Source organism: Lonchura striata, chromosome 7, assembly GCF_050655825.1.
Source record: "Lonchura striata isolate lonStrDom1 chromosome 7, ASM5065582v1, whole genome shotgun sequence".
Lineage (NCBI taxonomy): Eukaryota > Metazoa > Chordata > Aves > Passeriformes > Estrildidae > Lonchura > Lonchura striata.
The window spans coordinates 31,852,707-31,867,208 of NC_140709.1; the positions used below are offsets into that span (position 1 = coordinate 31,852,707).

The 14,502-nt window shown below is 36.9% G+C and overlaps 1 protein-coding gene across 4 annotated transcripts in view; it reads right to left on the bottom strand.

Annotated features, from left to right (window-relative positions):
• The window catches only part of LOC146766935 (uncharacterized), a 121,095-nt gene that overhangs the window by 85,953 nt on the left and 20,640 nt on the right, over positions 1 to 14,502 (bottom strand). Inside the window, exon 1 of one of the 4 annotated variants that reach the window (XR_014956787.1) lies at positions 12,807 to 12,875. The exons of the other annotated variants lie outside the window; for them this stretch is intronic. The gene's annotated coding sequence lies outside the window, so the exon portion shown is untranslated. Of the gene's footprint in view, positions 1 to 12,806; positions 12,876 to 14,502 lie in introns of those variants that run through there. 4 annotated transcript variants of the gene reach the window in all.

A 14,502-nucleotide genomic window follows, 5' to 3' on the forward strand; every position in this document is an offset into this window, starting at 1 on the left:
AGCCTTAGCAAGGCAAAGTGTTTTTCATTGGAGTAGCCAGTGTTTCAGAAATGTTAATTACCCTCTCCAGACACACTCTGCCCTATTTGGGAGTGATCCAGGTAAGAGGCCGGAAAACAAGTTTCCACTTACAAGGGTGTTTACGGATTTTTTTCACAAAGTTTTGATTTATTTTCTTGGAGAAATTGATGAGGATTCTACCCTCAGTCTATTTTCCCCTTGAAAGATAACCATCAATGAAAAATATTAAATCAATCCGTTGTTATTATGTAGAAGGAATCCCTCAGTATTTTTCTCAGAGTTTGTTTCTGCCCCCCAAAAATTCTCATATTTTTTACTTCAAAAGGTATTTATAGTGGCTTTCAAACTCACTGAAGGTATATACTAATCTTAGACTTTGAAAAGAAGCCTTGCTTCAATTCTATTCCAACTATTCTATCAATCTTGACAAATACAATTTTTGAAAGCACATATAATTAATATTACAAAGCATTGTAATAAAATGTTCTGTATCTCTTTTTTCTTTCTTTCTTCAAGTGAGTGACATTTGAACAGCATATTTGACTCTCGGGAATTTCAGCAAATTACAGTTCCAAACAGAATATTTAATTTCCATCTCCCAGATTATATTCCTCTCTGCACATTATCTGTTGTATTCTAAAAACAACAAATATTCTTGAAGAATTTATTTTAAAATATATTCGGCCATCCAAGTTCCAGTTTTATTTATACTCTTTCAACTTGGATTCTTTCAACTTGGCACAGTAATAAGGAAAAAAACAGACTCCACTATATCATTCAAAATTAATTATCCATACAAAAGAAAAGTGATAATACAGAACATATTTCATATTCCAACAAATACTCAACGTCCTTGAAACTTTTTTTCAATAGAGTTAAAGCTATTGGTATGGATTTCAGCAGTGTAGATTGAATGAAATAAAGCTGAAATACCTCTTTTACCACCCCCAAAGAAACCATGGCACAAAAGCAAGTTCTGAGCTGAAACCAGTAGGTGCATTTCTGGCAAGCATATGCCATATTCTCAAATGCTTTGGGTTTCTCCAGTGAAGAAGCCTCTCAAGAGAAAGAGTGAAAAAAAGAAACCAGCTTTTTCCTCTCTTTTACTTTTTATTTTTTTATTTTAAAAATATGTTATTTCTGGTAATAACACACTTGATGAGATGGAGAAAGAAAACAAAATCTAAGTCCCATGGTTCTTAATGAAGAACCTCAAATGCAGTGTTTTCTAGGATGTCGGGATTATGGAAAAATCAGCCTAGCTAAATATTTACAGCTGATCAATAAGACAGAACATCATTTCTTTGTACATTACAAGTCAGTTCTGTGGTTCTGCAAACCATTCAAAGCTGCCTTTTCATCTCCCAAAACCCTGTAACTGAGTAGCTCTTGAATCTTGCAAGCAGCATATGGGATCTTTTCTATAAATCAATTCTCTTTCTGTGGCATGACTTTCCTGGTAGCACACTACACCCAGGAGCTGGAACCCAGCAGGAGTTACAATAAGACACTGCCCAGGGCTTTTCAGCAAATAGAAACTGAGACACCTTGGTAAAATTGTCTCCTGGTTGCTGACACAGCCCAAACTCCAAGGGGAATAACAACTGGGCACAAGAAATGCTGCATGAGCAGACCTCTGTCAGGTATTTAACTGTGAAAATGAGTAACTGAGCCTCTCTGCTGAAAGGAGATGTTGAAAATGCTCTATTTTTATTAAACTCTGCCTGGTATGATAACAGCCCTGATACAGCCCACTGAAATGATAACAATCTTTTTTTTCCTGAGCAAATGCAAGAGAAACCATCCTGCTTGCAGGCACAGAATGAGGCTGACAGCTGCTTACCTCTGCTGGTGCTCTGATGTACCTGAATCACAAGAGGATTATTAACTGCTGTGGTAAGAGACAGGGAAGGAAAAAACTGCTTTAAAATTCTACTGTAAGACATTTTAGCCATGAATGCTATTATCATTAGTAACTACAATCATTAAAATTCTGCACAGAAAAAATGTTTTTCTTTATTAATTAGCTAAAGAATTGCAATTGATGCTGTTCATGCCATTCTACTTTAAGATTTTAGGTACAGAGATTTGATAGAGAAAATATAAAACCCTGCCCTACATACTAGCTTTTATTTGCTACATTGCAAATTTTTCAAGCTTAATTCCACTCTATTTTCCTGTAACCTATGGACTAAAATCATGCTCATTTTAGTAATTTCTAACTTTTGTCTGATTGTGCCTGCTACAAGAACTGTAAGTAATCAAAGTTCGACCCTCTTCATCACCTTCAATTCTTCCTCAAATTATCCCATGAAGGTGACTTATTTGCTCCAGCAGTGTTGCTGGAAATCATGCAATGTATGTAACTTTACTATTCAGTCAGCATTAGGAACCATTCATTGAAAATTGCTACATCAAGATATTCTTAAAAATAAAAGCTTTTCTGGAAAACAGAGCCTTATAGAACTAATACAAAATTCTAAAAACCCAGAATATCTAGTTCTTTGAAAGTGAATATACCATGAAGAAAAATTATTTAACGTTTTTGCCTTTTGTGCCTTATTCTTTTGCCTTTTCATTTTGCTTGATGCCAAGTAGCACTTTGAGACTTCACAGTTAAAAACATTACTAGCTTCCAATGCATTCCACCTTTTTTTTTTTTTTCCTTTTGGAGCTATTCATTTTTCTGATGCCACAGGAAACCCAGAACTGTAGTACCAGGAATTTGTCCTTATTTCTTATTGTAATACAGAGAGAACAATGGCTAAATTTCTCAAACACTTAAACCACTTCAGAGTGTTCTGATCCCTTATTAAATGCAGCAATTAACCCCCCAGATATTATGGCATAAGCAAATATTTTTAAATTCCAGTCCCTTGTGGGACATTTGACATTGACTTGGGGGAGAAAAAAGCCCAGGCGGGGCAGCTGAGTACCAGAAACCTTTGAAGGAAATAAATTCTGTTTTACATAAACACAGAAAAGCTTCTGTCTGATAGAACAGCTTGGAAATTTTAATTTTCTTCTCTCTTTGCATGGCAGAAGCAAGGCCTAGATGAAAGCCTAGGTGTGATAATGCAGCCTGGTAGAGTTGCAGTGCTGCAGCAGAAAAGCACACTGCTCCTAAGAGCATCCCTGAGCTGCACTGGGCTTGAATGCAGCATTGCATTGAAAACACAGCAGAGATCCACCCTTGGCTGCAATAAAAACAATGGAATTTTCATCTGTTTGCTGTCCATCACAGACTCTTTGAAATCACAGAATAATAACAAAAATAAGACATTATTTTGAGGGGAGATGTTTGAAAAAGCCAGCTGTATGTTGTGCAAGTTGAAAATTTAGTGACCTTAGTCACTTGCTTGATGGTCATCTCATGTGGGGATAAAAAAACACCAAACCTTAAAAATAATTTTTCCTCCCACATCTTTCACCTGGTTTTCTTTAAACTTGAATCCATTTCCAAATATAAAAAAATAACAATATGTCATTATCACAAATCTGTTATGTAGCAGAACAGTTACTGTCACATCTGTTAACATTTAGTTTTCCCCAACTCTTCATCCTGTCCCTCTAGATTATGGTTTCTTTGATATGAGACTAATTCATTATGATGGGTTTTCTCTTTGAAGGTGTTCCTATGATGTCCAACACCTTGATCCAATTTTCTTAGAGCAGGCAACCTTTTGGTCATGAGGAAAGTTCTGCTCATTGATGATTACATGTGCAATGCACTAAATTGCTCCAGACAGCTTTGCTTGGAAATGCATGAGAAATCGTATCTCACATGGGAGAAATGCCAAGAAAAACAATATCAGCTTTTTCACTAAAGTGACAGACATTTAATCCACAATGAGAATCAACAAACTTCTTACAATAATGAAAACCACTAACCAATTAATCTCTATATGCGGCCAATTTCCTCCATGTTCCCTATACCTCCAAGTGCACATCAGACCTTTCTTGTTTAAAAAACCAAAAACTCCAAACAAACAAAAATGCCCCACAAAAATACTCAGATTGGGAAACCAGAAAGAATTCACTGATTGCCCCTAAAATTTTAGCCCACATATACAATGATTCAGGTAAGCATTAAGGAACCACCAGCTGTTTTAATATATCTATATATTTTGACACATAAGTAAAAGTTTTGCTGGATTTTGTCACTGATTTCAGTGGGAACAAAATATCCTGAGACAGGTATTATGATTGTTAATTAGAGTCTTTGAGGGGAAGAACATATCCATACTCAAAAAACAAACAAGAACAATTATTAGCCAAGTTTAAGCTGGAATTCTGTAAGTCAAGTCCTAATATCTTGTAAGAATAATTAGGCTAAGCCAAACATAAGTTACGGCAAAACAATCTCTGGTGTTTGTGATGACCAATGCTTCCAGCCTGAGCAAATAACATGAACTTCAGCTTGCAAAAGGTGCAGTGTCCATCACAGGCAAATATTGTGATGAACAATTTTATTTAAAAACTGATCTTATTTTGAAATCATAATGCAATCCAATAAGCATTTGTATGGTTTTGTCTCATGTAAAATTTTTATGAAACAGTCTGGTTTTGTCATCAGGTTAAAGATCTTCATGAGAAGCCAAAAATATGTTAATAATGACAAAAGAGAATTGGTTACAGGTCTTGTCCTACAAAATTTGAGGAAATACATCTTAATAAAGTTAATGCATAGCTGATAGCCATATGATGATCTTTTACTTTTTCTGATCTAAGTACTACATGTAATTCAACAAATGTTAGTCTAGAAACCATCCAGGTTAAATACAAGATTAACTTTATGAATGTAATTAGGGCAGGGGAACTATCTTGAAAGAAATGTCTCTAATTTCCCTCAGTTTTTCACCCTGCAATCATCCTCATTCAAATGTCAGATACTGCCAAATTTTACAAAATATTTATTATACAAATGGTGAACATCATGAGATTTTATTAGGTTCTTTATGCTTTTGCATGATTTTTTTTTAAACTGGATTCAATAAACTCAACTAAATTTTCATGGTTTTACTATGGAAGCTGCCTATTTGAATTCCATTATCTATAATTTTTAAACTTAGTTGAGAGCAGTGCTGCTCTTTATATCTAACAAGTTCAGCCACCATTGTAGCATCAGAATGGCTTTCTGAAATTCATTACAGTTTATCCTCACAGCAGCCCAGCAAGGTCAGGATATACCATCCCTACTTTTAAAGTGCCAAACTGACATCCTGAGTCATCTGAATTTTTGGGATGGATAATTGCTCTGACATTGTGCTGCTAAGCCAGCAAAGGCAAAGCTTTCCCAGCCTGGGCTGTCTCCCACCCTCTGCCCTCCTCCAAGGTGCTCCTTACACCTTCCAGCCTCAATCACCAGGCACTGACCACGTGTTTCTTCTGCCATGCGTACCAAGACCTGTCACTCTACTTCACCCTTCTTCCCATCCTTAAGAGGTTTTTTTTATGAGTTTTAAGGGCTATTTTATGAGCTACAACAGGTATTGTTTAGCTCTAGTCATCTGTGCCTTTATTAAGCAAAGGCATAAAAATCCTAAATATTACTTTTGGTTTTCTGTAGCTTCGTACCTCTCCAGTTTGGGATTTTTAAAGTGAGAACTGTGATGCACTATAAGAAAGGCTCAAACTTCCAGTAATTCTAAAAGCAGGAAATACCAGTGAAAACCTGTTTCTCAGAGGATACCCAACATAAATACTTGTATCTGAAAAATTCTGATAGTCAAAAAAGAAACTATTGCTTGGATGTTCAACTATACTGGGATTTTTGAGCACATTTTGTACCATATATTTGATGGGTTATGGTGAGGTCCAGAAGTGATTTAGACAATCCCTTCAGAATGTAAATTAAAACATACAATATCTATATTACACTGAGGCTTTTATCTCAAGTAGGACATTATTCTGTTTACCCTGAACTTTGTGAACCACTGAACTACCACCTTAAGCAGTTGAAGCTTCAGCTCCCAGGAACAACTTGACTATTATTTTTCTAATAAAAATTCTCCAGTAAGAAAAAAATCATATATTGCAGAAATGTAAAACAAAATTACTCCTCTGGTATCCAAGAATGCTTTGTATTTCAGAGATGCCTTTTCCTACATGAGGCATTTTACTTTTCCACCTAACTCATCTAGTGTATCTTAATAATCATGCACCCATTTTCTCATTATATTCTCTTTACTGGCTGAAGGAGTCCTATGATAGAAACCTTAATTTTAGTTAAACCTAGAAGCAGACATTCAGACTCTCCTGTGCAATAATGGAATTTCTAGATCATTATGATATTCATAATTCCTACAATAACTCAAAAAGTTTATTCCTACTTCTGAACAGCAAATATATAAGTTGATTTTCAGTGAAACACTGGAAATGTGACCAGAATGCATAACAGAATAGGAGATCAAAATGAGATGGTACTGATTTGATTTCTCTTTTCAGTAAAGCCACTTCAGGCTACTCTATCTTCATCTTGGCACACCTGGAAATCGGGCATCCTTCAGTTTTTACAATTTACTTAAATAGCAAAGGATTAACAATGAATAGTATATATTTCAAACTGCAATCAGCCTCAACTCCTCACTCCAGAAATATTTCCTTTGACTACAGTGAACTGTAGAAAAATAATTCTGTGCATCAGAACCAGAAATTTGCAACACAATGATTATCAATTACCAGCTGCTTTCATGAACATGTTTTTCATTGGCCAGTCAAGACTGGAGATACACACAGATAAATTCCCTTCATTGTTCCCTTTCCACAAAAAGGAACCAACCACCACCATAAATAAAAGGAAAAAAAAGAAAAAAGAAACAAGAAAACACACAAAAAAACCCCAACCACCATATGAAAAAGCTTTGATTTCTTTCACTGTGCATTGTTGTAACAAATAATGTGTGCTCCTCCACTGATTCAATGCAGCATTTAAAGTCACACTGTACTTCAGAAGTGAAGGGTGAACAATACCTCTTTTTGAATGCATCCAAAGGAATGGCTAATACAAACATGTTCAAATGAAGAAATGCTTAAAACAGCTATTTAAAATCTAGTGAAATCATGTGCATTTTGCTTTATGCTATTCAAGTGGATTTCAGGAACTCATGTTATAGCTTTGCACAGGAATTCTTAGATAACATGTAATTTGCTTCTCTATACTAAGTAGTTTAGGCAATATCTTTTTCATCAGACACAGGATTCACTTTCTATATCATATATATATGTGTGATTTATATATAGTTTATATCACAGGATATAAATGACACAGGATTCACTTCTTTGACCAATATTTAACATTCGTATAATTCCATCAATTCTACCTTTGAAGTCTTACCTTTAAAATCCAGTATTTCTTTCAAATCAATTAGTCCCTTAGCATCAACTTCTTATTAACCCACCATGAATAAATAATTCATATTTAGTATTTCAGTCATTCACTTGGATCCAGATGAGCAATAAAATTCTATTGTCTTGAATCAGAGAGGGCAGTGTGTCAAGGCCTATCTACTCCCAACAGGGGCAGTTAAAAGCTAGATGGGAACATTTTGTTTGTTTTTTTTCAATTTAAAAATCAAATTCTGCCCATGCACAGTGGGCAGTTATGAAGCAGATGGTCAATGACAAAGCATGAATAAAGCAACAGTTTGCTAATATTGAACCTACAATTTTCTGCTTTCTTTGTGTGCCAAAAAAGTGCCAGAGTAGACATTACCTATTGATGCCAAACAGCTTAAGACAAACTCTTGATGCTAACAGAAAGGCACTTATTCTCAAGATCTGATTAATTCCCAGTCATTACCATCATTTCCATGTTTCCATGGACCTGCTGCCATCACCAGTCTTTTCCTCTGCATGCTGTTAATTCCCCATGGCACTGCAGCCCCTTTGTGGCATTCAAGAGAAGCTCCCATTGACATTTACAAAGTTCACCCCACTATGTCAGTTCCTCAGTCATTAGTGCAGTTCCTTGAGATGACTCCAGTTGAGGCACGTTTCCTTTAATTTGTTTTGTATCACTTCTCAGAAGAACAAAATGTGAAAAATAGCTCTATATCAGGCCAAAGAATAAAAACTTAGAGTTTAGTCACCCACGTTTGGGCATAGAGAGATAAAAAGGGAAAAATTTTCAAAGTAAAAGACCTGTGTAAAAGAGCTGTGGCATAAAATATAACACTCATTTTATTAGCATTTGTCTCTAAGTAGGACTCCAGTACAACACAAGTTTCATGTTTTGCTTGAATTCACCATTGCTACTTCATATAACTTCTGCATAAAAGCACAACTGGGGGGGGGAGAGGGGGGAAAGAGGGAAAAAACACCACTTTTGACTGAGAAATAGGATTTCTCTATAGAAGAAAGACAAATCAATAGCTAAGTTGCAACTTCATACTGCAAAACAACATTCTGCTTCAAACTATAAAAAATTTTGTGTTTCTTAGAAGCTGCTGGCCTCAAAACTTCTGTTCTTGTCATCCAAGTGCCAACAAGGCAGACAAGCAGAGCACAAAATCTGGGAGCCCCAAACAAATGAAGGGCGAGACATGAGCCTTTATTAAGAGCAAAAGGCAAAGCTCAGAGCTGGCTCATATCACTAGATTGTCATAGCTGGCACTGGCAGGAAGGGATTCCACTTTTTATTGGGCAGCAGCTTATGTTACAGAGGCTTTGCTGACTACTATCTATAGGAAGCTATGGCAGATTCCATCAGCAGTAGTTGACACGGAGCCAGCCTCCAGTTTTACACTTTGCCAGAAGTCAAGAGACATCAGACACCTACTGACAAACAGCAACTCTTTGGAAGCTTTAATACACTTAAACTTGCAAATGCTTCTGAGATGTTTTATCTCTTTTGGAAGTGTAAGAGACATTTATGACTCTTCAAGACAGTATTTTACAAATTCTAGCAATGCTACTTGCCTTTCAGTCTAGATTATGGTGTTTGTGCAAAGAATACAAGCTGGTGGTTGACAGTATTTCCTCTATGTATTTATTTCGTTCAAATTCACAGATATTCCTTGTTTGTTCATATTTCAGAAAGTAATTAAGTATTGGACCTCAAAATAACAGTAGAAAGAATGGGATTCTTTGCTCAAAGAGGACTTCCTGTCACCAGGAAATTAAATGTTTCTTCTGGCAGACAGTAAAGTACACACAGAAATAAAAATTAATCTGTAGGCTTACACTTACATGCTTTCTCAAAGTTAATTAAGAAGGAAGGTTACCCAAGGTTCAATGAATGAGGCAATGCCAATTTAGGAAGTGATCTCAACTTACAAGAGAGCAAAAGTACAAAATTTCAAATGTTGAGCAGATGGACTAGATTCTCATATTCTCTGGTTTTTTCAAATTGCGACTCTGAACTCCTGCATGAATGCAGATGGGGTTTACACAGAGAAATACAGTCCCAAAGATTAATAACAAAGTGACCAAAGATGGGATAATTAACATAGAACCAGGGTAGGTCCTGTCTCCTTATTAGGCTGACTTGCCTAGATAGGAAGAACACAGAGGGAAAACCAGTTCCCAATTCATTCACAAGAAATTCAAGAACTGAAATTCAACAGGTGCAAAAATTTTCAACTTTTCATTTCAGTGAAAATAATAATTAAAAAAAGATCAACAGCTTTATAGCTATCAATGCTATAAAAAGTGGTGAAAAGTAATGTTATTTTTGGAGTGACAGTAGTTTCTCAACCATCCTGTAATTAGTGACTTTGACAAGGATTAACTCGTGGATGTGTTTTACCATTTTACTTGTCATTTTCACCCCAAGGTAGAACTTAGGAGTGACAGTACAAACCTAGTCACAGATGTTACTCGACTTAAGGGAAGGAGGGTAAAGGCTTCAGATTTTTTTTTTCTGACAGTCATTCTAACTGCCTGCACTATTAAATCTTTGATCTTCAGATGAAACCCAAAACAACATTTATCACTTCTCTGCAAGCCCATTTTTGCAGAAGGCACATTGATACTTGGAGAAGTGAAGAACCCACTTCTCAATGATGTCTTGTGCTCTGAATCTTAGACGTTGGTAATACAGAAACAACTTAGCTTCTGGGAATAAATCTAATTAGGAAATCAGGACTAATATAACTCTAGAGACTAAAAATACCTGGGACATAAGATTTAGCTCTTCTAAGAACTGTGAGGCAGGAGGCCATGAGGGGGCATTCTGCTAGATTTGGTCTTACAAATGTAACGAGAACAAAAAAATTCTTCAATATAACATTTACAGTCCTGTTTCAGTTAAGGTGCTTTCTGAAACACACAATTACTCATTTTCGAATGTCTCTGTCACCATCCAAAATACTGGTCTAGGAAAAGCATTTGAAATACCTCTATTTATTTCACTTAATTCCAGAAAGCAATGACCAGAAAGGAGAAGCACACTTTCTGGAAAACTTACATCAAAATTATCCTTCAGTGCCATACATTCTTTACAATCTAGGATAAAGCAATCTAATAGATGACCAATGATACTTTCTTTAAGGCATTTTATGAAGTTCACATGTTTTGGAAATGCTATAATAAAAATACTATCCATCCAGAGAGACAGAGAAACAGTTCATTGCTTTCAAATATATTTAGGACTTCAACTAGGCACAGAAACTTCCATATGCTCTTTTCATACTCACAGCCCTGGGATCAGGACTCAACTGTAAAGCAAACATCTTCAAAACTTTACCAGCATCAACTCATGACAGAGTCGCACAACTCATTCCTAGACTCATTTTCCCTAATATTTTTGTATAATGCTTAGGCTAAAAATACTCCACAAAAGCTGAAGAGCATAAAAAGCTACCTAATCTTTATGGCAGGACAAGTTATTTTTGTCATACACTAAGAAAAAGATTTATGCATGTGGTAGAAACACGAAATAGATTTGCTTTACTGTAATAGACTTTGTTGCTTTATTTTGACCTTTTAAACTATTTAGATAAGGTCAGAGTAAAATTAATAGGCAGTAATCACTCTCTCCAAAGTCTTAGTAAATCCATACTGCTTCTCCATTGAGAATTCTATAGGCCACTGCATACAAATTTAGGAATTCCAGTGGGTCATCAAATGCTTGCTAGCTGCAAAAATCAGTTTGGGGCCACTTTTATCAAATGCCAGGGATAAGGAGAGAAATCCTGCATGTTTACTCCATGCTGCTAATGGCAGGGAGCCAACAATAGCAAAGGAACTTGGAACTGCAGGACTAAATCCCCATTTGTCTCACCCTTGTAGTCATAAAACTGTTTATGCAGATAAAAGGACTGACAATTGTATCAAGTGCTGTGCATTGAGTTACTGAAAGCTTCCAAACGCCCTTTTTTAAAGAAACTTATAGCCTTAAATAATCACCTTCCTAACAGACAGCATGAGAACTTATGCCACAAGTAAAATATGAGTAAAATATGGTGAATTTGTTGTTATGTGGAAAGGTATACTTCTTTCTTACTTTGCACAAGAAGCACAAATCTCAGAGTGTTACCAACCTTACATTGCACAAGGAGAAATATATTCCAGAAGATTCAGTGAAAAAGGAAAAAAAAGAAATTACGCTTGCAATGTAGAAGGAAAAAATAAGAATGACAGGTGGCAGACTCAAATTGTTTTAACACAAATTCTACAGCTACACCAACTGCTGTGGAGAAGGCTAAAACAAGCAGGGAATATAAATATGTTTTTAATTGCTGCACTATTTACTTTTGTAAGCCATGTGATAGCAGTCACATTTAAAACATCAGACTAACTAAATGCAAAATTATTTAGAAAGCTAAGTTAGAAGAATTTCTGATTAATTCTTCAAGTTTCTCCTAAGCAGTTTTTTCTCACATCAGAAATATTAAGAACCTATAACTGGCCTCTGATATGGTCTTCCCATGCAGAGCATACAAGGGCTCCCATGGTTAATTTGGTACGCTGCAGACACATGGTTTCACAAGAGGAAACAGGAGGGAAATCATCACAGGGTGCTCCTGCTCTCCATGCAGTCCTTGATGCCCTTAAGCCAGTTGATTTTGCCAGAAGCATTGGCACACCATGTCACAGGGGAAGCAGCAAGGGCAGGGTTGGTAGAGTACTCTAGATTTATTTTAGAGTACTCTAAAATAAATGCTTCAAAATTAATGACCCAGGCACACAGCAGATAGATAGTTGGCTTCAGCAGCCTTCCCTGGTCCTCACAGCCTTCCCACATGCACCCCATTTTCTTACTTCCACTTATTTATACCAGAATAACTAGTATATTTAAAAGCCTAAAATGTACAGGGTTAAAAAATGCAAATTCTTCCTTATGTGCTTTCACCCTGAATTCAGACATTCAATTAACAAAGTTCTACAAAAACACTCTCTCTGTCAGACCTGAAGCAAGGAGAACTGTGATCACAACATTTTTAAGACAGCTTTGCTACAAGAAAGGCATCTCATGGAACTAAACAGAACACGAGGGAGAAAACAAGTTCTGCATTATGGCTTTGTTACTCTGCACAGCTGGTGACATTTCCCACAGATGTCCCTTCTAAACATCAATGAAATGGAACAGTGCAGAATAAACAAAAGATAAATTACACATGTCATTTGGCATTGGTCATACCTCAGGTGACAATGCTTCAAGTAGAAGTGCAACAGGAAAATAATAGCAATGAACTTGGAAGAGATAAAGCAGAGAAGGAAAGTCCAAGTCCCATACACACACATAACCATCTACAGGATTTTGTCAAGGATTTTCAGCCTCCAGTAGTCTAAAGAAAAAAAAAAAAAAATCGAGATTCTAAATATGGATTTAGAAACCTTACCAGAGAATAGAATAAGCAAATGTATCAGCATTCAACAGCTCTTACAAGTTTAAAGCCTGCAAAGAGTACAGAAGGGCCCTAAGAGGGTCTGTCCTGCAGGCTGTGTGCCTGGGCTGGAGGCCAAGCAGGGAGTGCAGCTGCAGCCTGTCCCCCTCCCTGCACAGCCTGGGCCAAAGCCCCTTCCCCTGGGAGCTGCTGTCCAGCTGAGCCTCTGCCATCAGCCCAGCCCCTGCCTCCTCTGGGGCTGTTTCTGCAGCCCACCGTGCCCAACAGCCCTGCCTGGCCACCCCAAGGCTGGGCTTGCCCTCTGCTCCCCTCACTGGGGTGCTGCTCTCTGCTCCATCACTCCCATCTCCTGGCTCCCCCTGTCCCAGGGGGCAGCCACCCCCGCTGCTCCACCTCTGTCTAATGTTCTTTTCCTCTCGTGCTCATGAGGGAATAGAAATGACAGGACGTGATTTCTGCTGGTCTAATTGCAACTGAAATAACTCTTATGCACCTAGCTTGGCAAAATGAAGCTGAGAGGAAAATACAGAATAAAAGCATTGTTAGGTCTTTCTGACATGGTTGCAAGCAAATATTCCTTATGAAAATTCAACTCTGTGGTCACATGGTGTCAGAATGAATATGGAAAAGATGGTGTCTATCACCTTTGACATGACAGGAAAACTTGATCTTTGACTAGAAAATTAAATACCTGGCTAGCAATCCTTATATATGGTTAAAATTAGCTGTGATGAAACAAGAGGATATCAACAAAAACACTGAAGCTCAAAGACAGCAGACTTTTTTAAAAACTTTATAAATATAACTTGAAAATTATTAAGATTTAAAACTCTAGGATGAGTAGTAGACTAATCTGTACAGCCTTCAAGGGCAAGGTGTTGTTTTGGTAGTTCTAATAATAAATTGTTTAAACTTATTCAAGCTACATAGCTCTTCCCCAGGATATTCTGTCAAGTGACAGACCTGCACTCACTACCTCAATTTCCCATTCTTTAGAATAAGGCCACTTATTTTACACTACCAGATGCAGTTCCATCTGCTAGAAATGAAAAAAAATATCAAGATACTCCATGGAATTATATTCCAGATAATCTTTGTTTTGCTATCAGGTTAGTTCTAACACATGACATTTCTTAGAAGTTGCTTGCCATCAGAGACATAGTCCATTTCACACAGGTCTCCAAATTGCAATATCACCTTTTCCATCAATAGTTACTTGTGTTCGAAAGAATTAAACTTAAACTAAGAGCTTCTCAAAGACAAGACAAAATGCAAAGCAACATAACCTAGTACTTGGCCTGGCATAATCCTTCCAAAAACAGCCACTGTTGCTAGAGGCAGGGAAGAGGAAAGAAGGCTGTATTTACAATACATGACAAATTAATGTTCCAATGAGTATCACTTCATGCATATCCCTAATCTGGGAAAAGTCTGATCTCTCTTCACCTCAGAAGGAATTACATATCCCCAAGGCCAGGCTATCTGCCAGATCTAATAATTACTGGGTAGCCAGAGACATAGGATTAGAACAGAACTGTTCTAAACAATTTCTGTTGTGCCAGCTTTCTGACAAAAGTCACTTTTCCTGTAAATTACACTGGCAACCAATGGTGCTGGATCCATATACCAACAGGAATCACAGACAAGCAATGCCACAGCTGTAACAACTTCTTCCATTAAAACCAACTGG